This window comes from Ornithorhynchus anatinus, chromosome 3 (assembly GCF_004115215.2).
Source record: "Ornithorhynchus anatinus isolate Pmale09 chromosome 3, mOrnAna1.pri.v4, whole genome shotgun sequence".
Lineage (NCBI taxonomy): Eukaryota > Metazoa > Chordata > Mammalia > Monotremata > Ornithorhynchidae > Ornithorhynchus > Ornithorhynchus anatinus.
In genome coordinates, this window is record NC_041730.1 from 85,359,644 (window position 1) to 85,385,990 (window position 26,347).

The 26,347-nt window shown below is 47.8% G+C and overlaps 1 protein-coding gene across 1 annotated transcript in view; it reads right to left on the minus strand.

Annotated features, from left to right (window-relative positions):
- The window catches only part of CHST3 (carbohydrate sulfotransferase 3), a 54,583-nt gene extending 34,535 nt beyond the window's left edge, over nt 1-20,048 (minus strand). The window contains exon 1 of the mRNA XM_029060996.2: nt 19,748-20,048. The gene's annotated coding sequence lies outside the window, so the exon portion shown is untranslated. The remainder of the gene's footprint in view (nt 1-19,747) is intronic.
- Between the last annotated feature and the right edge of the window lie 6,299 nt (nt 20,049-26,347).

Below are 26,347 nucleotides of genomic sequence, written 5' to 3' on the forward strand. Positions count from 1 at the left end.
CCAGGAGTTGCATTGTGGCAGAGCCCCGTATAATGGAAAATCTGCATCTGTAGCACACAACCTTGCTTCTGACACTACACTGTGCTGCATCCAAACAAACTCACATTGTCAGTTGAATGTTTCCTAATTAATGCTCTAGCCAAAACCCACAGTGAAATCAAGTGTTATGGCAGAACTGGGTGCATACAATAGGTAAATAAGAAACTAGATACAAATGATAAAAGCACATAAGTTTCACAGTATGTAAATAACAAACCGATAAACTGATACACAAGAGCACTAAGGGAGGCGATGGCTGGCCTTACCAGGAAAGAGGGGGTTAATCTGGGAATGCTTCCTGGAAGGGATGGTTTTTTATGGGGACTTGGGAGGAGGGGAGGAATGTGGTTTGGCAGAGCTGGGAGAGGGAGTACCAGGCATAAGCAACAAGCCAGAGAGGTGGGCGAGTCATGAACAAGGGCCCTTAGAAAGTTGCAGCCTCCAGCCACGTCCCTGGTCTTCCCTGCTATGCTCTGAGAGCTGCCTTCTGGACTACACAGTCACAGCTCATAGGCCTCCTCTATCCTATAGCTGATTCTCTCCCTCCCTCTTTCCCTGGCCTCCGGGACTGAGAAAGAGACTGCAGCAGACTTGGCTCGGTTGTGGGTGAGACTGAGAACTGAGAGCAGCTGCCCTTAGAGAGGAAGGAAGGCCGAGTAAAGGGGAGGATGCGTGATAAGGCCGGGGGAGGAGTGGAGAGACATAGTGAGCCTGACACCTGTCACAGAATCATCTGTACCCTTGCCTGCAAACCCACTGAGAGCAGCAGAGCAGCAGGCTGGAGATGACACATAGGAAGTGAAAGGAAGCTCTGCCCTCAGTTACCAGGGGAAACCAAGAGAAGGCATGAATAAATGAGGTCATGTTTTCCCCGAAACGGAAACATAAGGAGGTGTTCAAGGGTTCCCTACTGTGAGCAGTCCCTCCTTCCCCTTCCTCTTTCTCTCTTTGGCTTAATTCAACCCGGACAGACTTCTCTCCTCACCAGCCCCTCCGGCTAAAGCAGAGCTCTGAGGCCCATTGATCCAGAACTCTGCTCCGGTGGCTAACTACTTGCAGTCCAGTATAACTTCTTTTCCCCGACAGGGAAGGTGAGCACCACCTACTGTGCAGAAAGAACAATCAATCTAGAACTTCAGATCACTCTCTTAAAAGATCACTCTCTTAAAATCTGGTGCTGAGGAATGGAAAAAGAAGTCACACCACCTGTCATCTTTTCCTACATTCTTGTTGCTTGTTTCCAGTCTTTAGAAGACACCCCATTCGTTGGCCACCCTCCTTCTCAACTTTTCACCTTTCCATTTGGGGACTGATGTCTTACTTCCCATTTTTGGTGTTCGCGTGTGTTACAGTAGACTGGGTAGGAGGCAGGGTAGCTGCTCAATTTGAGGAGGCTTCAGGAAATGAGACAGGTGCTCTAAGATACAGACTCCAACCAAGTGAAGCAGGCAGACTTTGAAGGGACAGGTGCCATAATAATAATAGTTGTGTTATTTGTTAAGCACTTACTGTATACAAAGTGTTCTGCCACTTGTCTGCTTTGAGACCTTGGGAAGGTAACTTCACTTCTCTGGGCCACAGTTACTTTATCTGTAAAATGAGGATTGAGACTGTGAGCCCCAACTGGGACAGGGACTTTGTCCAACCCGATTTGCTTATATCCATTTCAGTGCTTAAGCACATAGTAAGTGCTTAAAAGATGCCATTATTATAATTATTATTATTAAGCCCTGAGGTCAATAAATGCAATCAGGTCAGAAACAATCCCTGTCCCTCTTAGGGCTCACAGTCAAAGGGAAAAGAAGAACAGGTTTTTAATTCCCATTTTTACAGGGAACTAAGGTCAGAGACATTAAGCGGCTTCCCCATGGACACACAACATGTAAGTGGTAGAGCTGGGGTTAGAATGCAGGGCTTCTTGACTCCCGGCCTGTGCTCTTTTCATGAGGTCACATTGTTTCTCAAATCCATATAGAGAAGGCAAAAAAGAAGCAGTATGAGAAGCAGCATAACATAGCAGAAAGAGCAGGGGCCTGGGAGTCAGAGGACCTAGGTTCTAATCCCGGATTTGCCAACTCCTTGCTGTGTGACCTAGGGAAACTCATTTAACTTCTCTGACCCTCAGTTTCCTCAACTGTAAAATAGGGATTTCAATGCCTCTTACTTAGACTGTGAGCCCCATGTAGGAAAGTGGCTGTGTCCAATATGATTAGCTTGTACCTACCCCAGTGCTTAGAACAGTGCTTGACACCTAGTAAGCACTTAACAAATGCCATTAAAAAAAGAGTGCACAGCTTTTGGATTTGCTCTCTCAAATACTCCTGGTCTAAGACTGAACCCAATTTCTAGCTAGGGAGAGCCACTGATTGGTACTCAGGAATACACAACATTGATGATGACACAACGTATGTCACATACACAGCATAGTGAGATGACATTAGATGCACCATTTTGCAAATGTACACTAATTGCTTCAACAGAGAGTTGATTTCTTGGGGAACCCTTGGTTCCCCCCAAACACTTGCTCCAGAGCTGGTGCCTGGTTCCCCTTCCAGGTCCCTGTGAACAGTCTCTAGATCCGATCCACAGGACTCGGTGGCTGAGCCATGGTGGAGGGAACCTAATAATAATAATTATAACTATGGTATTTGTTAAGCACTTTCTATGTGCCAGGCACAGTACTAAGCACTGGGGTGGATACAAGGAAATCAAGTTGGACACAATCCCCATCCCTCATGGGGCTCACAGTCTTAATCCCCATTTTACAGATGAGGTAACGATGCACAGAGCAGTGAAGTGACTTGCCCAAGCCACACAGCAGACAAGTGGTGGAGCCAGCATTACAGCCCATGACCTTCTGACTCCCAGGCCCATGCTCAATCCACTATGGGGGCAATGAAAATATAAATACCAGATATAAAAGCATCAATAACCAAATTCACACCCAACAGGGTCAGTCCAGGTGAAAAACAGTGTCCAGTATCAAAATGGACTCAGGGCCGCCTTAGACCAAGCACTTTCTTACAAAGGTGGGAGATGTATGTGTTGTGGGGAAGACAGCAGTTGCTTCAGGTGCAAGAGGCCTTGAGTGCAGTTGCTGAGGTGGTAAATTTAACGTGAACCATTGATCTTTAGCACTGAAAGCAACTAAAAAAGTCTCCTCTTGGTTCTGGGGCACTTGAGAGCTGGGGAGAAGATGAAGGCGAAGGGGACTGGGGTAAAGGGGACAGATACCTCCGGGATCATTCCCGCTGGGCTAAAAGGAGAATCAATCCAGGATTTAGTCTGGTGAAGAGGATGTGTCTATGCAGGACTCTGAGGGCTCCCTCAGAGTGGGAGCAGGGTAGTGTGATGGTTTGTTTCACTTCCTCTCCCTGGAAATGAGTCAGAAATAAATAACCTTGAATTTGGGGCTGGGACCTTTCTGGATTTTGACCACAGTTTCTGGAATTAGAACCAAGTCTCCTGACTCCCTAGCTTCTATGATAAATGTCTGGACTTCTGGGGTTGAGGCTGACATATACTCATTTATATGTTAGGTTCGCCAATCCTATGGGAGGACTGCAGATCTGAGGTCATCTGGTCCAATCCTCTGCCTCCAGGCAATGTTGTACCTACTAAGCCCCGCAAGATGGACTGCTTCCTTTCTTGTTGGCAAAGACTGCTTCTCCCCCAGAACAATACCTGTGCCAGAGATTCTTCTATCACCTTCATTACCCAGCTTTTCTAGCACCTGGCAGCCCTTACCAAATCAAAGCTCTTTTTCATGAGTTTATTCTGTCTTCTTCCACATTATTTCTTTCTGGTCTGCCTTCAGTGAAAACAGCAGGCACCGGCTCTTGCTGAAGGCTCAGCTCTAACTCTTGAGGAGGCATGTTAGCAGTTCAGCCAGGGACACACTTGTCAGGCCCAGGGGATGTTAGGGTTCAGCCACCTTGGCGGCCTCCCTCAGGATCCTCACCATTTTCCCAGTCCTGGCCCAAGCCTCCAGCTCTCTTGGTAGCCCTCCACCCTAAAGAGCTGTAGCTCCAGCTATATCTCTGGAGGTCTCTCCCACTGGAACTAAGAAAGACATCTCCCTCCCCCACCCCCGTTTAAAGCAAATGCACCGTTTTGGATGCACCATTGTAACCTGCCAGTCCCAGCTGTGGCCACAGAAAGCGTTTCCTGACAGAAACATTTTCTCTACCCAGCGGGAGGGGGTCATCTTCATTCCTGTTTACAGTGCTTTTATCTCACCCATCTCCTCATTCCGATAAATCTCCAAAGCTCAAAAGAAAGAAAGGAGAGACCTTAACATGGACAGACATGGAGATAAAGAGACAGAGATAGAGATGGCAAGAGACAGAGACAGAGAGATGGAGAGAGACCAAGAATGAGAAAGAGACAAAAAGACCTAGAGACCCAGAGACCAAAAGAGGCAAGAAATTACATTTTGGTTGTGATTAGTGATTTTTTTTCTCTCTATATCCCTTGCCCTAAGAAGACTGTCCAGTCCCTGAATCACCGCCTCTAATCTTAGCTATTAACTCCTTCAGTCCTGGACCTCTCTCCCGCTCCTGTAAACAATGCAAAGTCTTTTCCCACTCTGACCGATCCCTTTCCACAGAAAGCTTATGTCCCAGCAGAGCACGTTTACTGGAATTGTGAAAACCCAAACCGAAAATAAATAAATAAAAGCCAGAAGCACGAGCGTGGTTTGTTTTCAAAACATTTCCTCAGATAGCAAAGCTTCGGCTCAGGCACGTTAGCACACTGCTCGGTCTTCCCGATGTGGGGGTGGTGGTATAGACAGAAAGATTCTCCAGTGCATTTTATTTGGGTGGGTTTGCACGTATGAATCCAAGGGTGTGCATATGCATAGGTATCCATGTTTGGTTAAGAAAGATGGACGAAAGAAAAAGGGCTGAATGCCTGTTTTCTTCTATGCCTGAGTTATGTTATTTTAAGTTCCTTTTTGACGAGGTCTGTACAACCTCAAGCACACAGCTCAGCTCAATAAATATTGGGGTGTTCTTCTGGTTGGGACACAACGCCCCTTTCACACTCCCCTCTTCTTCCCACACTTTTCTAAGTGTCCTGGCAAAATTCTGTATACTGGATATCATCTACGTGCATACACCCAGTTCTTCTCTAAGGCAGAGACTGTGTTCTTGCAGAACCCCGTGTCCTGAAAAATATCACGTTATAGTACCCAGGCCGTGTCCGACACCGCACACTTTTACACGACTGTCTCTTCTGACACCACACTGTACTTGTATTCAAGTAGACACATATTTTGGAAGAATGTTCCCTAATTCTGCTGTTGTGTTCTGCCCAAGACATGAAGTGAAAACATGGGGTTTTGACCAAACTGACGGTTTTAAGCTACAGATCCGTCTTTCCTTCTGTCCTTCCTTCTTTATGATTGTGAGACCTGGACATACCACAGACACTGTATCTGACTCCTTAAGCAGTTCCATAAGCACCAGTTTCATTCCATACCCCACAAGGGGAGAGTGGGTGATGGGAAATGATGACCCAAAAGCTGTTGAGCTGTGAGCTGAAAAGGGGTGATCCAAAACAACAGGGACTGAGGAAACATCTTCAGGACCCACTAAATCTCAAGGACTTGGTCTCAGGCAGTATGGCTGAGAAGCAGCACGGCCTACTGGCTAGAGAAGCAGCATGGACTAGAGGATAGAGAGCAAGCCTGGGAGTCAGAAGGACTTGGGTTCTAATCCCAGTTCTGCCACTTGCTCCTGTGTAACCATGGGCAAGTCGCTTAAATTCAATGGGCCTCAGTTATCTTACCTGTAAAGTGGGGATTAAGATTGTGAACCCCATGTGGGACAGGAACCGTGTCCAACCTAATTTGCTTGTATCCAATCCAGAGCTTAGTACAAGGCCTGGCACACAGTAGGCACTTAACAAGTACTACAATTATTATTATAATCATGGCTATTAGCTGAAAACTGAGACATAACTGCAGCAGATGCCCAGTGGCTATTCTGTAATTAAAAATGAACAACACTTTGTGAAGAAAAACTCTAAGAGGACAAGCTGGCAACAGCAAAAACTGTGCCTGGCAATCTCAACAGCACAAAAAAAGAGATTTTGTGAGTCCGTGGGATGGTTGAGTGTTTGAGCTGACTGTTGGTTGTAAACTACGCCTAAACTATGGTGAAATTCAAATACAGATCACAACTAGAATTACACACGGACACACACACAACATGCCTTTGGGTATACATCTGTGAATGCTGTAAATTTTTTGTTATTCTTGCTGTTCAGTCTCGTCTCCCATCAAAGCTCTTATTATCCCTGAGAAATTCTTCAAGAGAAGTGGGCCAAGGGGCAACTCCCTCACCCGGCTACAATGAGTCAGTCAGTCAGTCCTATTTATTGAGCATTTACTGTTTGCAGACCATTGTACTAAGCGCTTGAGACAGTACAATATAACAATCAATAGACATATTCCCCGCCCACTAGTTTACGATATAGCAACTCTCTCAAGCAAGTAGTACAGTGCTCTGCACATACCAGGTGCTCAATGCATGCTTTTGACTGACTGATTGATTGATTGAAGGCAATTCCCTTGCCTGGATACACTTTGCAGCTGCATGACCGTGGGGCTGGGGAGCCCGGGAGCCAACTAGTCAGCAGAATTTCAAGTGGACTGGTGATTACTGGGCATTTTCTGGCCAAGCCATGTGGAAGCAGTTTCTTGTTGAACGAGCAAAACAAAAAAAAAATTACCTTTGTCCCTACCAAATAAAGCTTGGAACGAGAGGATACAATTCTCCGGACCTGGAGAGGGAGTCTCGCAAAGCCCCAGGATCTCTCAAGTCAGGAGAACAAGGCTGGAATTTCTACAGGAAATTCAGGGACATGAATTCAGAGAAATGCAGGGACAGGAACAATTGCCGGTTGGTGCTGCTGCTTCCGACCCATCAGCAATCTCCCCACAATGAAAGACAGGTCAGGGGGCTAGTCTCCTGTGGAACTGGAGACCACCCCCCAAACCCTCTGCTGACACAGCCCGACCCCTGGCACCCCCTGCCCCATGGGTTACCTCCACCCATCAAGTTGAGAGGAAGCACCGGGTAACAGAGAGGACTGAAAGGGGAAGCCCGCCCAAGATCCTCAAGCTGGCAGCATCGAGGAGGTTAAGACAGAGGAAAGCTCAGCAGCTTTCTAGACGCTTAGCCGACCATCTACGCCCCCAGCTAGGGGCTGGCTATTTCCAAGAAAAGTCCCGGGCACCCTTGAAGGGAAGGAAAGGTTATTCCCCAGGCTCCTTAAAGTCCAGATGAAGCTTTTCCATCCCCTGAAGCCCCTTGAAGGCAAATTCACAAACAAACACATAAGACAATCATCCATCCAAGCAGCAGATGATGGGACTTACACAGAACACTTCCCAAGGCGCGGTTACCCCCTCCTCTACTCCCACTTCTCTTCTCCCTCGGCGGACATACGGGACAGATGGATAATTGTGTCTCCAAGCAGGTGGGGCCGAGCAGGAGGGGAAGTGGGGAGAAGCAGGGGTAGAAGCTGAGGAGCAAGTAGTCAGGGCCCTACCCTAGGAGGCAGGAGTGGGTGGGGGAGATGGAGGGGGAGAGAGAGAGAGAAAGAAAGAAAGAAAGAGAGAGAGCAGCTGTGGGAAGAGACGTGGCTACTTGAAGTCTGGCAAAAAAGCAGAGCTCCAACTCTGGACTCTGAGGTTTTTCTCCTCCGACTGTTTATTTGCAGAGTTCAGAGGAGGTCAGAGTTGGGACGGGGCTTATTTATTTTCCACCCCTTTCCTCCAAAACTTTTCCAGAGAGCCTTCCAGAGCCCTGTGGGAGGAGGGTTTCCTGGGGTCTGGTTATGGACACAGAGGGAAGCATCCACGGGCTTGATAGAGCTTTCAGACATGCACCTGGGCTGAGAAGAAAGGTTGAGAGGGCAACTCTTCTGCCTCCCTCCTCCTGGGAACAGGACGCATAACCAGACATACGGCCACACACACTCCGTGCTTCTCTTGAGGAACTGGGATCCCCCCTGGCCAGACACGCTCCTGATGAATCAATGGCATTTACTGAGTGCTTACTGTGTACAGACCACTGTTCTAAGTGTTTGGGAGAGTCCGATACATCAGAGATGATAAACACATTCCTTGCGGCAGCCAGACAACAGTAGTGTTAGTAGAAATAATACTGTTATACTGTACTCTCCCAAGTGCTTCGTACAGTACTCTGCAGACGGGAAGCACTTAATAAATACGATTGACTGACTAGTGGTACAGAAGCAGAGAAACAGTATGGCCTAGTGGCAAGAGCATGGGCCTGGGAGTCAGAGGACGTGGGTTCTAATCCTGGCCCCTCCACCTGTCTGCTCTGTGACCTTGAGCAAGTCACTTCACTTCTCGGAGCCTCAGCTTCCTCCGCATCTGTAAAATGGTGATTAAGACTGTGAGCCCCTCATGGGACAGAGACTGTGTCCAACTCGATTAATTGTATCTACCCCAGTGCTTAGAACAGTGCTGGGCACATAGAAAGCGCTTAACAAATACCATAATTATTAATTATTAGTAGTAGTAACAGAGTGATAGTATAGGAGCAAGTGGGATAAATTGGCTTGCTATGCCCACTAAAGAATCAATTAATGATATTTACTGAGCACTTAATCGGGGCAGAGCACTGTACAAAATTCTTGGGAGATTACACTAGAGCTAATAGCATAATCTCTGCCCTCAAGGAGTTTACAGTTTAGCTCTCTTTAAACTAAAGGCATCCCTCCACCCTGTAAATTTACTGTGAGCAGGGAATGTGCCTACCAACTCCATTGTATTGTACCCTCCCAAGCATTTAGTGCAATGGCGTACAGGTAGTGAGCATTCAATTAATACCACTGATGGATTGATTGACCTCTTAAATGGATTGTTTGACCTCTTCTAGATTCCAGGGACAAGAGCTGGCCTGGAGCTGTTTGCCTTTCTCCTCAAACTGCCCTAAGAGGGAGGCCGGCCCAGCGGTAACGACAAGTTCTCTACTGAGAGTGACACAGTTTGCCTTAGTGGAAAGTTCATGGGCTTGGAAGTCAGTGGACCTGGGTTCTAATCCCAACTCTGCCACTTGCCTGCTATGAGATCCCGGGCAAGAGACTTCACTTCTCTGTGCCTTAGTTTCCTCATCCCTAAAATAGGGATGGAATGTCTCTTCTCCCTCCCCCTTAGACTGGGACTGGAACTGTGCCTGACCTGATTATCGTGTATCTACCCCAGTGCTTTACACAGTGCTTGGCTGTATTTTTTAAGAATTTAAAAAATACCACAACTCTTATTGCTGTAATTCTGAGAGAAGAACTGAAAGGAGGGCGTCGCTGAATTCTGAGAGAAGAACTGAAAGGAGGGCGTCGCTCCATTTGCCTTTCTGTCTTCCCAAGAACCCACCCAGGAGAAAAATGGGGGTGGAGGGTCTCCATCCCATTCTCAGCCCCACCCACTGCAACCTCCTTCCAGAGACCTTCCAAGGAGGCAATGCTCCCAACTCAAAAGGATTCAAAGGGCAGTAGGGACAGGGTCTCCTCTACCCACCCCACCACCACTGCTATGGAAACACTTCCCAGTTCTCCACTTCTGGGCAGGGCAGTGGAGGGAGGAGCTAGGGCCTGTGGGTGGTAACAGCAAGGCAGAGTGGCCTAGGAAAGAGGACATGGGCCTGGGATAAGGGAGACCCTGCTCCTAGTCCCAGTTCCCTCCCTTGCCTGTTGTGTGACCTTGGGCAAGTCACATCACCTCTCTGTGCTTCAGTTTCCTCAACTATAAAACAAATAAAAACTCACTTTGCCTCCTTCTTCGACACTGAGGAAAAGGGATGGTGTTTGAGCTGATTATCTTGTATTCAGCATAGTTCTTGGCCTATAATTTGACTGCTTCATAATTAAGAGTGGTAAGGTTATAGGTCAATAGTGAATCCTAGTCCAAGAGTTTGGCAACGTGGACTTTTGAGGCCTAAAATCAAACCAGATTTTATCCCAGTGAACGGGACAGACTAATGAACTCTGGGTGCATAAATCCGACAGGAAGGTAGAGGAAGGCTGTTCCAGACAACCTGGAAGCAGGATAGAACCCGCAGGATCTGGGAGCGGATTGAGACGCAGTTCAGCCGATGCAGCGTGCCCCGCTGGGATTGGAGAAGTCAGCCCATATTGCTGGTCAGTCCAGATCAGCCTCCACCCCACCCCACCCCACGACTTCTCGACACCAGATAGGAACCTTTCGGGGTGTTGAACCTATTACCTAAATAAGCTACAGAAGAAAAATTGCATTTTCAACCAATGGAGTCTCCCATCAGGAGTGACAGATGAGCTTCAGTCTTGAGACTATCAATCAATCCATCAATTAATCACATTTATTGAGGATTTACTGTGTGCAGAGCACTGTACCAAGAGCTTGGCAGAGTACAATAGAACAGAGTTGGTACACAATCCCTGGCCACAGTGAGTTTACAGTCCAGACCTCAGAACCAAAAACCTACACAGAGGAATTTGACTCTAATAATAATAATAATAATGTTGGTATTTGTTAAGCGCTTACTATGTGCCGAGCACTGTTCTAAGCGCTGGGGTAGACATAGGGGAATCAGGTTGTCCCACGTGGGGCTCACAGTCTTAATCCCCATTTTACAGATGAGGGAACTGAGGCACAGAGAAGTTAAGTGACTTGCCCACAGTCACACAGCCGACAAGTGGCAGAGCTGGAATTCGAACTCATGAGCCCTGACTCCAAAGCCCGTGCTCTTTCCACTGAGCCACGCTACTCTACGTAAGAAGACACAAGATTTGCCATTAGATTGCGAGTTGTTTGAGGGCGGGGATGATTTCTTGTAACTATTCTGTAATCTCCCAAGAGCTTGGTACAGTGATCTGCCCAGAGTGTGCGCTCAATAAATACCATTGGTTGATTGATTACTAGTGGTTTAAGCAGCACTACCCACACTCTTAGCCCTGACAGGCATTATTCCTGCTGGGCACAGAGTGCCATGAGGGGTACAGAACATTACAAAGTGTGTGAGCAATCTTCATCCACATTAGAAAGCTACAGGAAGGGCCAGGTCTAGAACCCAAGCCTCCTGGTTCCCAGAACAGGACTCTTTCCACTGGACCAACATTTTCAAGTACTCAATCAAAGAAGGACACTGAACTGGCTCACAAATTGGAGCCAAAGGGCAGGACTGGACTGTTAGAGTTCTATGGGTTTAATGGTACAGAACCACAAGCCCAGGGAAGTCACTGCTGCTCAGGAAACCCTTCAGGAACCATTATGGAAAATCAATCAATCATTGGTATTTGAGTGCTTACTGTTTGCTGAGCATACAGTGTTGGGGAAACTCAATATAACAACCAATCAATCATATTCATTGAGCATTTACTGTGTGCAGGGCACCGTACTAGGGAATCAGGATTGCCTAGTGGGTAGAGCAGGGGTCTGGGTGTCAGAAGGAACTGGGTTCTAATCCTGCCTTCACCACCATTCTGCTGTGTGACCTTAGACAAGTCACTTAACTTCTCTGTGCCTGTTACCTCATCTGTAAATTGGGAATTAAGACTTTGAGCCCCATGTGAGAAAGGGTTGTATCTAACCTGATTAGCTTGTATCAACCCCAGCGCTTAAAACAGTGCTTTACACATAGTAAGTGCTTAACAAATACCATCATAATTGTTATTATTACTACTAAATGCTTGAGAGAGTACTATATAATAGAGTTGGTAGACATGATTTCTGTCCATAAGGAACTTATAGCAAAGCAGAAACTGAAGCGCAGTAAAGAGATTCAGCTCAACGCAGAGAAGGTGAATGAACAGATAAGCTCTGTGGGGGGGGAGGTGGCGGGGGAGGAGAAGAGGGGTTTGGGTCCCCTCCTTCTGCTACATTTAGGGAACAAGGACAAGGTAGGATGTTTCCCCTGCCTTCCTCACTCCTCTTCAGTCCATTAGACTGTAAACTCATTGTGGGCAGGGAATGTGTCTACCAGCTCTGTTATACTGTACCCCAAGCACTTAGAACAATGCTCCACACACAGTCAGCCCTCCATATGACCGATGGATTGATTAATTCAGGTCAGAGCTCTACACCAGTGTGGACAGCCGGATCCTTTGATTTGTCTCCTAGGAAACCCAATGAGTGGCAGCAGCAGGTTGGGGTGGGCCAGTTCCAATAATCCAGGGAGGGAATTTCCCCATCTGGGCCTGGCTGCTTGAGAAAGGAAGACAAAGGCAAGACTCAAGCCTGTCTGTTGTTAAGGAAGGACCGGGAGCACAAGAGAGGTTCCTCTCCATTAGTGTTTGAACAGGGTATCGAAGCCTGGACCGGGGCCACATCTCAGCCCCAAGGCAAGTTTGGAAATTTGAAGCTTGGGAATAAGAACTCTTCCCCAGAGACACATATTTCTTTCTATTTTCTTCCCCACCCTCCCACACACCCGGGAACCGTTCTCTCCCATGCTGGGAAAGTAACGCTTCCAAGCCTATTGCCCAGGCTCCTGAGAATGGAATGTTTCTGTGTCTCGATCACCCTTAACCCCTCCCTGCACCGAGGGTAAGGGAAGCAGATCCTCAATGCGAGGTCTGTTTAGTGTCCGGAGCCACGCCGGCTGGTCCAGCGCTCCCAGGTGTCCCAGGACAAACACGGTAGTGCCTTTAGCCAATCCAAACGTCCTGTCTCCGGTTGGCAGCCAAGTTAGAAGGGCTGAAAATTCCTCACAGAAAATCCCAAGGGTACAGTATGTCCACAGATATGTTCCCAAGAGGCACCTGTGCACACCTAATATACATCCCACAAACCCCAGAGTGTGTGTCGCCATCCTGATTCTTCTCAAAATATGAAGTAGGATAGGAGGGACTGATAAAGCTGGGCTGTGGATGCTATAAATGGCAGGAACAGAAGAGCAGTATTCATGAGGGATGCCAACCGCAGCCTCTCTCTCTCTCTCTCTCTCTCTGTCTCTTCCCCTGTCCATCCTCTCTCCAGGGGTGGGGTGAAATTCTGCGGCTAGCAAGCAGAGGGGTCTTTTCTTGTCTTTTAGTAACTGCTGGATTTATGAGGATCACTCCCAAGTGTACCAACTGGACCGTTCCTCCTAACTGTGGTATTTGTTAAGCACTTACTATGTGTAAAGCACTAGGTAGATGCAAGATAATCAGATAAGACACAGTGCCTGTCCACATGGGGCTCACAATCTAAGGAGGAGGGAGATTAGGTGCTTAATTTCCATTTTTCAGTTGAGGAAACAGAGAAGTGCTCTGCACACAGTAAATGCTCAATAAAGACCATCAATTGATTGAGTGATTTGTCCAAGGTCACACAGCAGGCAAGTGGGAGAGCCAGTATAAGACCCCAGGTTCTCTGACTCTGCTAGGCTGTGCTGCTTCTCAGAAAGGTTTTTCAGGAAGCTGGAAGAGTGAAAATGCACGTCTGTCCCCCGAGCCCTGGAGCCCGGCTCTTCAGTTAATCTAATAAGGGATCCTGGGCTTCATGACCCTGCTGCCTCAGCTTCTCAGCCCTCTCCCTCAACACTTACGTATATATCCATAATTTATTTATATCAAGGTCTATCTCCCCCTCTAGACTGTAAGCTTGTTGGGGGCAGGGAACATGTCACCAACTCTGTTATACTGTACTCTCCCAAGTTTTTAGCTTAGTGCTCTGTACACAGTAAGTACTCAATAAATAAAGTCAACTGACAAAAGTCCAGGACAGGGCAGCCAATAAGAGAGCTAGGACCATTCGCTGTATTCATTCATTCAACTGTATTTATTGAGTGCTTACTGTTTGTCAACCACTGTACTTAAACACTTAGTACAGTGCTTGGCTCACAGTAAGCGCTCAATAAATATGACTGAATGAATACTAAATGCTTGGAAGAGTACAATATAGCAATAAAAAGACACAATTCCCTGACCACAAGGAGCTTACAGGTCTGGGTCCCAGAATGACAACCTCCTTGAGTCATTCCTACCTTGGATTTATCAATGTGGGATAAGAACACATTGTGGACTCTAGTAAAGGGGAAATAGAAGATGGGAGGGGAAATAGGAGATGGGAGGGAGAATAAAGGACAGGGCAGTTTCCAAAATTCAAATGAGAAAGTAATGTTTTATGAAGCTTTTCTTTCACAGGGTGAAACTAATATATGTGACTGAAGGTTCCCCCCACCTCCACCTCACAGCACTTATTTCCCGCCCCCCATCCCAAGGACTTGTGTATATATGTACATATTTATAATTCTATTTATATTAATGATATGTATATATCATAATAATCCGACTGGATTATTGTGTCAGCCTTCCCTCCCTTCCTCCTGTCTCTCCCCACTCCAGTCTATTCTTCATTCGCTGCCGGTATAATCTTCCTGCAGAAATGCTCTGGGCATGTCACTCCCCTCCTTAAAAATTTCCAGTGGTTGCCCATCAACCTCCACACAAACAAAAGTTTATCACTCTGGCCTTCAAGGGTCTCCATTACCTTGCCCCCTCCTACCTCATCTCCCTTCTTTCTTTTTACTGCCCACCCCGCTCCGCTCTTCTGCTGCTCACCTCCTCACCATCCCCCGTTGGCGCCTATCCCTCTGTTCCCCCGTTGGCGCCTATCCCGCCGTCGACCTCTGACCCACGTCCTACCGCTGTCCTGGAATGCCCTCCCTCCTCACCTCTGCCAAGCTAACTCTCTTCCCCTCTTCAAAGCCCTACTGAGAGCTCACCTCCTCCAAGAGGCCAGCCCAGACTGAGCTTCTCCTTTTCCCTCTGCTCCCTCTCTGCTCCCCCTCCGCCCTCTGCTCCCTCCCCTTTCCCCCCTTCACCTCCCCTCAGCTAAGCCTCCTTTCCCTCTGCTCCTCCCCCTCTCCCTTCCTCTCCCCTCCTCTCCCCTCAGCACTGTGCTCATTTGTATATATTTTAATTATCCTATTTATTTTGTGAATGAGGTGTAAATCCCCTTGATTCTATTTATCAGGATTATGTTGTCTTGTTTTGTCCGAACGTCTCCCCCGATTATTCATTCATTCAATAGTATTTATTGAGCACTACTAAGCGCTTGGAAGGTACAAATCGGTAACAGATAGAGACAGTTCCTGCCCTTTGATGGGCTTACAGTCTAAATGGGGGAGACAGACAGACAAGAACAATAGCAAAAAATAGAATCAAGGGGATGAACATCTCATTAAAACAATAGCAAATAAATAGAATCACGGTGATGTACATCTCATTAACAAAATAAATAGGGTAATGAAAATATATACAGTTGAGCGGACGAGTACAGTGCTGAGGGGATGGGAAGGGAAGGGGGAGGAGTAGAGGGAAAGGGGGGAAAAGAGGGCTTAGCTGAGGACAGGTGAAGGGGGGGGGTAAAGGGGGAGCAGAGGGAGCAGAGGGAAAAGGGGAGCTCAGTCTGGGAAGGTCTCTTGGAGGAGGTGAGTGTAAGCCCATCATTGGGCAGGGAATGTCTCTATCTGTTGCTGAATTGTACATTCCAAGCGCTTAGTACAGGGTTCTGCACATAGTAAGTGCTCACTAAATACTATTGAATGAATGAATATCTATAATTCCATTTATATTGATGCTACTGATGCCTGTTTACTTGTTTTGATGCCTGTCTCCCCCCACCTAGACTGTGAGCCTGTTGTGGGCAGGGACTGTCTCTGTTGTTGAATTGTACTTTCCAAGTGCTTAGTATAGTGTTCTGCACACAGTAAGCTCTCAATAAATATGATTGAATGAATGAATGAAGGTACCTGACTCCAATGGGGCCCCTAGATGGAATAGTCTATGCCCCCCTCTTCACTTCCCCCAGGCCTTTCCCCACAGAACTGACCTGAAGCCGGGGTGTCTGACGGGGCAACAATGCCAAAGAAGCGCTGGAGGAGGGAGGGAAAGAAGAAGGAAAGGAGGGGGGGAAGGAGAGGAGGTGCCCGTCTTACCTCTGGGGCTGAGGGGGTGGACACGTGTGCGAACAAGCCTTCATGATCACATCCCACCCTCGGCCTGCCATTCACCCCAACTTGAAAATCAGAAATCAGTACCCACATCTGCCTGGACTTCACCTGAACAGTATCCGCGCCTTATAGGCAATCGGAACACACCCTAGGGCAGTGGGAGGCCGGCCCCAATCTCTGAGCCTCTTTCTCCGAACCTAGTGCCAGATTCAGTGACATGACCCTCACATAAGTAGCCAGTTTGCAGGGCCTCCACCATGCTGCTCTGGTAGCAGATATCGAGACGGGAGGATTGAAAGCTGGCAAGGTGAGAAATGGGGAGAGGTTAGGAACCCAGGGATGCAACTGTGTGAGTCTGGTCCATCTAGAAATGACAGGTAGTATATACTTTAGTGAAGCACTGTGTGTGTGTGTGTTTGTGTGTGTGTGTACATGAAAGAAATTATTTGAGTGGGCACAGCGGCTACAGTTAGACTCGCCATACTTAAATGACCAAAGCAGCCATCCTTTCAGAGGCCCACTAGCAGGACCTAGTTTACACTAGAACAGAGAACTGGGAGTCAGGAAACCAGATTTTTTGCCTACTCTGTGACCTTGGCCAAGTCACTTAGCTTGGAGAAACAGCATGGCAGCATGGCCTAGTGGAAACAGCACAGGCTTGGGGGTCAGAAGACCTGGGTTCAAATTCCAGCTGGCTGAGTGACCTTGGGCAAGTTGTTTCACTTCTCTGTGCCTCAGTTACCACAACTTTAAAACGGAGATTAACAGTGTGAGCCCCATGTGGGACATGGGCTGCATTCAACCTGATTAGCTTGCATTTATTCCAGCGCTTAGTACCATACAAGTTAATACAATCACTCATCCTATCCCGCCTGGATTACTGCATCAACCTCCTTGCTGAGCTCCCAGCCTCCTGTCTCTCTCCACTCCAGTCCATACTTTATTTTGCTACCTGGATCATTTTTCTACAAAAATATTCAAGACATATCACCTCCCTCCTCAAAAAACTCCAATGGTTGACCATCCACCTCCGTAACAAACAAAAACTCTTCACCATTGACTTTAAAGCATTCCATCACCTCACCCCTTCCTACCTTACCTCACTCTCTCCTTCTACAGCCCAGTTTGCTCTTCTAGTGCTAACCTTCTCACTGTGCCTCGATCTCGCCTGTCTCGCCGTATTCTTTAGCCCATGTCCTGCCTCTGGCCTGGAATGCCATCCTTGCTCAAATCTGACAATTACTCTCCCCCCTCTTCAAAGCCTTACTGAAGGCACATCTCCTCCCAGAGGTCTTCCCATACTAAGCCCCACTTTTCCTCAACTCCCACTTCCTTCTGCATTGCCCTAACTTGCTCCCTTTTCTCTTCCCTCGCTCCCAGCCCCAGATCACTGATGTACATAGCTGTAATTTTATGTATTTGTATTATGTCTGCCTCCCCATCATCTAAACAATAAACTTGTGGAGTTCAGGGAATCTCACTGTTTAAGTACCTTCTCAAGGTAGTGTAGTGTACCTTCTCAAGTGCTTAGTACAGTGCTTGGCACACAGTAAGCGCTCAATAAATGTGATTGAATGAATAAATGAATTAATACCATGCCTGGCACATAGTAAGCACATAAATACCATTTAAAACCAAAACCAAAACAAACTGGTCATGATGCAATTGGTCCGAGAGTTCAGAGGACCTAGGTTCTAAACCTAGCTCTACCACTTGTCTGCTGTGTACCCTTGGGCAAAATCACTTAAACTCTCGGTGCCTCAGTTACCTCAATGGTGAAATGAGGATTAAGACTGTAAGCCCCATGTGGGACAGGGACTGTATCCAAACCCATTTGCCTGTCTCCACCCCGGTGCTTAGTACAGTGCCTGGCTCATAATAATAACAATAATAATAATGATTATCATTATTATTATGGCATTTGTTAAAGGCTTATTATCTACTGAGCACTGGGGTGGATACAAGCAAATCGAATTGGAGGCAGTTCTTGTCCAACGTGGGGCTCACGATCTCAATTCCCATTTTTGACTCACGATCTCAATTCCCATTTTAGAGATAAAGAATCTGTGGCCCAGAGAAGTGAAGTAACTTACCCAAGATCACACAGCAGACAGTGATGGCGCTGGGATTACTATGCATGACCTTCTGACTCCCCAGCCCTTGCTCTATCCACTGCACTACGCTGCCAAATGCTAGTTAAACAAGGAAACAAACAAACCGTGCTCTATCGTGCTCTATCCATTGTACCGTGCTGCACAATTGCTATTTAAATAAACAAACAAACCAACCTTGCTCTATCCACTGCACCCTGCTGCACAAATGCTATCTAAATAAACAAACAAAAAAACAAACGTGTCTACGCCTGTTTCCTTATCTAGCAAAATGGGGTTAAAATAGCTGTGCTCTATCCACTGCACCACAATGCACAAATGCAATTTAAATAAACAAACAAAAAAAGCAAACAAACATGTCTACCCTCTTTCCTTATTTAGCAAAATGGAGATAAAATAGCTGCTCTTCCCTCTTAAACCGTGAGCTCCGGGTGGGACGGTCCCTGTCCAATCTCCCTACTATCTTGTATCCCAGCTCTGCCCCTTGTCAGCTGTGTGACTGTGGGCAAGTCACTTAACTTCTCTGTGCCTCAGTTCCCTCATCTGGAAAATGGGGATTAAGACTGTGAGCCTCACCTGATGACCCTGTATCTACCCCAGCGCTTAGAACAGTGCTCTGCACATAGTAAGCGCTTAACAAATACCAACATTATTATCTACCCCAGCGCTTAGCAAAGTGAGAGAGCACGGTGCTTGGCCTATACGTCTTTAATACTCATGATCCCTCCATCCTTTGGCAGCTCCTATCAGCAGCTTCTCAGCAGATGGGCTCGGGAAGAAACTTGTTTCCAGATTCCCCCATTGTCGGTCGGATTAATTAAGAGAAGCATGTGGGTGGGCGTATATGCCGACTACCGCTGGCACCCTGGGACCATGCAGGCTTTCTTGGGGTGGGGAAAAGAGGATTCCCTCGGGGTCAGGCCTTCTCCTCTCCCCCCAGATCGGGTCTCTGGGGTACTTTGAATCCAGGAAAAGTTGAGGACCGGCCCCTGGACACCCGAGCTACCCTTAGCCACCCTGTCTGTGCCCTGCGGAGGGAGCTTCCCGATTCCTGGCTCTTGGGATGGGATGAATCACTCCCTCCAGCCATCCCTGGAAAGGGCCGCGCACACATTTCCCAGGCGCCGAAATTCCACCCCATTAAACTTCTCTCCCAACCCGGTCTCCCCGGCCAAAGCCTCCTCGGCATCCCGTCCCCATTCCTAACTTTCCAGTATCCCATTCCCTCTGTCTCCTCTCTCTGCGCGCCCCTCTGCCTTTCCCAAAAGGGTGGGCAACCGTCCAGACAAAGGAAGGCTTGGCTAGATTAAGGGGTCCGTTGGGAGCCTGGGGATTTCTGTCGCTCCTTAGAGGGGGAGAGGGGTACCCCCGGCCCCAGGGCAGACCCTCGCACTCGGCTCCCGCCCCCCTCGCCCGGGGGTTTTGCCCACTCCCAGGCTGGCATGGATGTTTTGTCCTGTTTGGCTTTGCTGTCCCTCTCCCCCCTTTAGGCTGTGGGCCCGTTTGGGGGCAGGGACTGGTCTCTCTCTATCCGTTGTCCCCTCCAAGCGCTCAGTCCAGTGCTCTGCACATAGTAAGAGCTCAGTAAGTACGACTGAACGAATGAACGATCGTGTGTTAGGGGGGTCCGTCTTGGGGCAGCCTTACCCAGGGTCTCTCCGGCGCGGGCGGCATCGACTTCTTAACTTGTGTCCGGCCGCGGGCGCCTCCTCCAGGAAGTCCTCCGGGGATGGAGCGGCGGGTCGGGGTGCGGTGGCTCCTCCCCCCTCCCCCCCCCCAGCTCGGCTTCTGCGCCCCCCCTGCCCGGACCCCGGGGGTGTCGGAGGCAGGGGGCTGCCCGGGAAGGGGGGAGAGAAGGACCGGCCGGGGCCGGGGATGTCCTGGCTCAGCGGGGCAGCGGGCAGGCTGCGAGCCGCGCAGCGCTTAGAGGAGGAGGAAGAGGAGGAGGAGGAGGAGGAGGAGAGAGGGAGGGTCCCTCCCTCCCGCCCCCAGCCCCCCGCCCCTCCCCCGGCCTAACAAGGCCCCCTCTGTTGGCCTTTGTTCCTTCCTTCCATCCCTGCTCCAGCCTGGACCCCTCCCCTTTGCAGGGAATTGGGCCGGGATGGGGGGCAGGAAGTTAGGGAGGAGGGGGCCCATAAATGCCCCCCTCCCAACATCCCAACACACACTGACACACACAAACTCACACCCACCCACCCGGAGGGTGCCCCCCTCCCAACATCCCAACGCACACACTGCCACACACACTCACACCCACCCAGAGTGTGCCCCCCTCCCAACATCCCAACACACGCACTCACAATGTGCCCCCCTTTTCTCCCCGGGTTACAGGGAGGGCGGTGGGAGGGGTCCGGAACTTTCCCCCACCCCTCCCAGGAGATCTCCTTTTCGGAGGACGGGGCAACACACACGCACAGACACACACCCTTTAGAGATCAAACACACACATTCATTCACTCCGTCGCATTTATTGAGCGCTTCCTGTGTGCAGAGTTCTGTCCTAAAGGCCTGGGAAAGTACACTGCAGCAATAGAAAGGGATAATCCCTGCCCGCAACGAGCTCACAGTCTAGAGGGGTAATAATTGTGAGACACACACACACACACACACATCACATTTAGTGATCAAACATACACATTTATTAATTTAATCGTATTTATTGAGCCATTCCTGTGTGCAGAGATCTGTCCTAAGGGCCTGGGAAAGAACACTGCAGCAATAAAGAGGGTTAATCCCTGCCCGCAACGAGCTCACAGTCTAGAGGGGTAATAATTGTGAGACACAGACACACACACCCTTTAGTGATCAAACTCACACATTTATTCACTCAGTCATATTTATTGAGCGCTTCCTGTGTGCAGAGATCTGTCCTAAGGGCCTGGGAAAGTACACTGCAGCAATAAAGTGGGTTAATCCCTGCCCGCAACGAGCTCACAGTCTAGAGGGGTAATAATTGTGAGACACAGACACACACACCCGCTTTAGTGATCAAACTCACACATTCATTCACTCAGTCGTATTTATTGAGCGCTGCCTGTGTGCAGAGTTCTGTCCTAAGGGCCTGGGAAAGTACACTGCAGCAATAAAGAGGGATAATACCTGCCCGCAACAAGCTCACAGTCTAGAGGGGTAATAATTGTGAGACACAGACACACACACCCTTTAGTGATCAAACTCACACATTCATTCGTTCAATCGTATTTATTGAGCGCTTCCTGTGTGCAGAGTTCTGTCCTAAGGGCCTGGGAAAGAACACTGCAGCAATAAAGAGGGTTAATCCCTGCCCGCAACGAGCTCACAGTCTAGAGGGGTAATAATTGTGAGACACAGACACACACACCCCCTTTAGTGATCAAACTCACACATTCATTCACTCCGCGGCATTTATTGAGCACTTCCTGTGTGCAGAGTTCTGTCCTAAGGGCCTGGGAAAGTACACTGCAGCAATAAAGAGGGATAATCCCTGCCCCCAACGAGGTCACAGTCTAGAGGGTTAATAATTGTGGGTCACAGACACACACACACACACACACACACACACACACCCTTTACAGATCAAAACACACACATTCATACATTCATTCACTCATTTATTAAGCGCTTCCTGTATGCATAGCACCGCCCTAAGGGCCCGGGAAAGTACACTGCAGCAGTAAAGAGCGACAGGCCCTGGCTGCAACGAGCTCACAGTCTGGAGGGTAATAATTGTGGGACACTGACACACTCACCCTTTACAGGATAATAATAATAATAATAATGTTGGTATTTGTTAAGCGCTTACTATGAGCAGAGCACTGTTCTAAGCGCTGGGGTAGACACAGGGGAATCAGGTTGTCCCACGTGGGGCTCACAGTCTTAATCCCCATTTTACAGATGAGGTAACTGAGGCCCAGAGAAGTTAAGTGACTTGCCCACAGTCACACAGCTGACAAGTGGCAGAGCCGGGATTCAAACCCATGACCTCTGACTCCAAAGCCCATGCTCTTTCCACTGAGCCACGCTGCTTCAAACACACACATTTATTCAATCATATTTATTAAAACCTTCCTGTGTGCAGAACACTGGCTTAAGCGCCTGGAAGAGTACACTGCAGCAATAAAGAGCGACAATCCCTGCCCGCAACAAGCTCACAGTCTACAGAGATAATAATTGTGGGACATAGACACACACACACACACACACACATTCATTCATTCAATTGTATTTATTAAGGGCCAATGAGCTCACAGTCTAGAGGGATAATAATTGTGGGACGCAGACACACACAGACACCCCCTTTACGGATCAAACACACACGTTCATGCACTCATGCACTCAATCGCATTTATTGAGCGCTTTCTATGTGCAGAGCACTGTCCTAAGCGCCTGGGAAAGTACACTGCAGCAATAAAAAGCGACAGTCCCTGCCCGCAACGAGCTCACAGTCTAGAGGGATAATAATTGTGGGACACACACACACACACACACCCCCTTCACAGAGCAAACACACACACACACATTCATTCATTAATTCATCATTAATTCAATCGCATGTATTAAGAGCTTCCTGTGTGCAAAGCTCTGTCCTAAGGGCCTGGGAAAGTGCATTGCAGCAATAAAGAGCGACAATCCCCACCCACAACCAGTTCACAGCTAAAGGGAAAATAATTGTAAAACACAGACACACACACACACACACCCTTTACGGGATCACACACACGCATTCATTCATTCAACAGTATTTACTAAGCCCTTCCTGTGTGCTGAGCACTGTCCTAAGGGCTTGGGAAAGTACACTACAGCAATAGAGACAATCCCCACCCACAACGAGCTTACAGCCTAGAGGGATAATAACTGTGAGACACAGACACAGGCACAGGCACACTCATACACACACCCTTTACAGGATCAAACACACACATTCATTCATTCAACTGTATTTACTAAGCCCTTCCTGTGTGCAGAGCACTGTCCCAAGGGCTTGGGAAAGTACACTACAGCAAAAAAGAGAGACAATCCCCACCCACGACCAGCTCACAGCCTAAAGGGAAAATAATTGTAAAACACAGACACACACACACCCTTTACGGGATCAAACACACACATTCATTCATTCATCTGTATTTACTAAGCCCTTACTGTGTGCTGAGGGCTTGGGAAAGTACAGTACAGCAATAGAGACAATCGCCGCCCACAACGAGCTCACAGCCTAAAGGGATAATAACTGTGAGAGACAGACACACACACACAGGCACACTCACACACATCCCCTTTAAGAGGACCAAACACACACGCACACCCTTTACAGGATCAAACACACACATTCATTCATTCATTCAACTGTATTTACTAAGCCCTTCCTGTGTGCAGAGCACTGTCCCAAGGGCTTGGGAAAGTACACCACAGCAATAAAGAGAGACAATCCCCGCCCACAACTTGCTCACGGCCTAGAAGGATAATAACTGTGAGACACAGACACACACACAGGCACCCTCACACACACCTCCTTTAAAGGATCAAGCACACACATTCACTCATTCAATCGCATTTATTAAGCTCTTCCAGTGTGCAGAGCACTGTCCTAAGCGCCTGGGAGAGTACACTACAGCAATAAAGAATGACAATCCCTGCCCATGACGAGCTCACAGTCTAGAGGGACAATAATTGTGGGCCACATACACACACACACACACACACACACACACAATTAGAGCTTTACAGGATCAAAAGGGGAAAAGAGTGAAAGGTAAGAGTGACCCCTCCCCCTCCTCCTCTTCCTCCTCGTCCTCCATCCTTCGTCCCCTGGCTGCCCCGTGCCAGCCCTGTGCTGCACAACAAACTTTGCCAGGTGGCGGGTCCCGCGAAGGCTGCTATGGGGGCAGCTTTTAGAACGAGCAGGACAAGGGGCAGCGGCAGGATTAGAACCCACGTCCTCTGACTCCCAAGCCCATGCTCTTTCCCCTAAGCCACGCTGCTTCTCTTGTCTGCTGTGTGACCTCGGGCAAGCCGCTTAACTTCTCTGTGCCTCAGTCACCTCGTCTGTAAAATAGGGATTAATACTGTGAGCCCCAAGTGGGACAACTTGATTACCTTGTATCTAACCCAGAGCTTAGAATAGTGTTTGTAGTATTATATAGTAAGTGCTTTAAAAATGCCATCATTATTACAAGCGCTCAACAAATACCATCATTATTATTATTCTGTGGGCCTCAGTCACTTTATCTGGAAAATGGGGATTAGGACTGTGAGGACCACGGGACTGTCTCTATCTGTTGCCGACTTGTTCATCCCAAGCGCTTAGTACAGTGCTCTGCACATAGTAAGCGCTCAATAAATACTATTAAATAAATACTATTGAATTAAAAAAAAGAAAGAAAGAGTTCCCAAGTCCCAACCTGTCCTCTGCCAGGGTTCCGGGTCTAATCTTGTCCAGCTGTACTCCCAAGAGCTTCCCTGACTCGTTGGCATTGCCCCCCTCCTGACTCCTCAGTGCCAGAAAGACAAAGGGAAACTTTCAGCTGGAGCCTGGGATCCTCTGGGCTCCGGTTGTATCGTTCTGATTTACCTTTAATGGAGTTGAATAGGGGCCCTCTCATTTCAAAGGTAGTTTCACAGGACGGTGCATATTTTCCCCACATTTTCTACCAATAAACACAGTAGCAGTAATAATTCCTTATATTTAGAATTTTTGTGTCCAGAGTGTCAAAGCACCCTAGAGGCACCTTAGTCTCTCTACCTGTAAGCTTGCTATGGGCAGAGAACTCAACTGCTAATTTTGTTGTATTGAACTCTCCCAAGTGAAGCCACGTGGCCTCTTGGAGAGAATGCGAACCTGGAAATCAGAAGGACCTGGGTTCTAATCCTGGCTCTGCCACTTGTCATCTTGGGCAAGCCACTTCACTTCTCTGTGCTTCAGTTCCCTCATCTGTAAAATGGGGATTGAGACTGGGAGCCCTATGTAGGACAAGGACTGTGTCCAACCCGATTATTCTGTATCTATCTACCCCAGTGCTTAGAACAGTGCCTGGAACATAGTAAATGCTTTAACAAATGCCACAATTATTATTATTATTACACTGCTCTGCACATAGTAAGCACTCAAGGAATACCATTTAGGAATAGCGGATAGAACATGGGCCTGGAAGTCAAAAGTTGTGGGTTCTAATCCCAGCTCCACCACTTGCCTGCTGTATGGCCTTGGGTAAACCACTGTACTTCTCTGTGCCTCAGTTACCTCATCTGTAAAATGAGGATGAAGACTGTGAGCCCTATGTGGGGCAGGGACTGTGTCCAACCCGATTTACTTGTCTCTACCCCAGTGCTTAGTACAGTGCCTGGCACATAGTAAGCACTTAATGAATACCATAATTATTATAATTATTATTATTACCATTGCTTCATTGATTGATTAGAAGACATTCATTCTCAGAGCAGAAGCCATATAGGGCTCAGTTGGAATAGATGGAGAACATCAAAGGGACTGAATTTTTAAAATGAAACAATTCCTGTGGTCAGGAGAAAGGTGATTTTATCTGTAGTTCACATACAGGAAAACAGACAGAGAGAGGTGGGGTGTTGGGGGCAGACTTGCTTTATCCAACTCTAGGAACTTATGAAGTCAATTGTCAGTTCTGACAGACAGAAATTGGACTTTAGACTTTTTTGGACTTTGAATAGTCTAAGAAAGTCACTTTTTACAGTCAGAAGTCAGTGAAACGTAGAGGAAAAAAATTACTGGTATGCAACAGACCTTGATTCTATTTTTGGCTCTGCCACTGTCATGCTATGTGACCTTGGACTAGTCCCTTGACATTCTTAAGCCCTGGTTTCCAGTGGAAAAAGTAATCCCTTTTGCTTCCCAGTGTCACAGTTACACTGGGAGAAGTGAGGAGCCCATGTTTCTTCATCACGTTAAATGCTTTAAACTTCTAGGGTAGATCTTCTAAGGTAACCTAAGGGTTATTAATAAGGTCCCTAGTTGAACCGTAAAATACAAAAACTGAGTTGCCATTAAATAACGTTCCTTGGATGTTTTCCTACATATTTGAGTGTTGGTTGCTTTGGAGGGTAGAGTCAAAAATAGCAGCCACTCTAGGCCTCAAGATAGCTGATTTGTGTGCCTGGATTTCATCCCAGAGAATTTCTCGTCTGTATTTCCGTGGTTCACAGAGCACCCCATCAAAGAAGTTTAGATTTATTTCTGCCAATTTTGCAGTTGGAAAAACTGAGGCCTAGGTATGAAAGCAATTCTGCTGGACTCACGGAAGT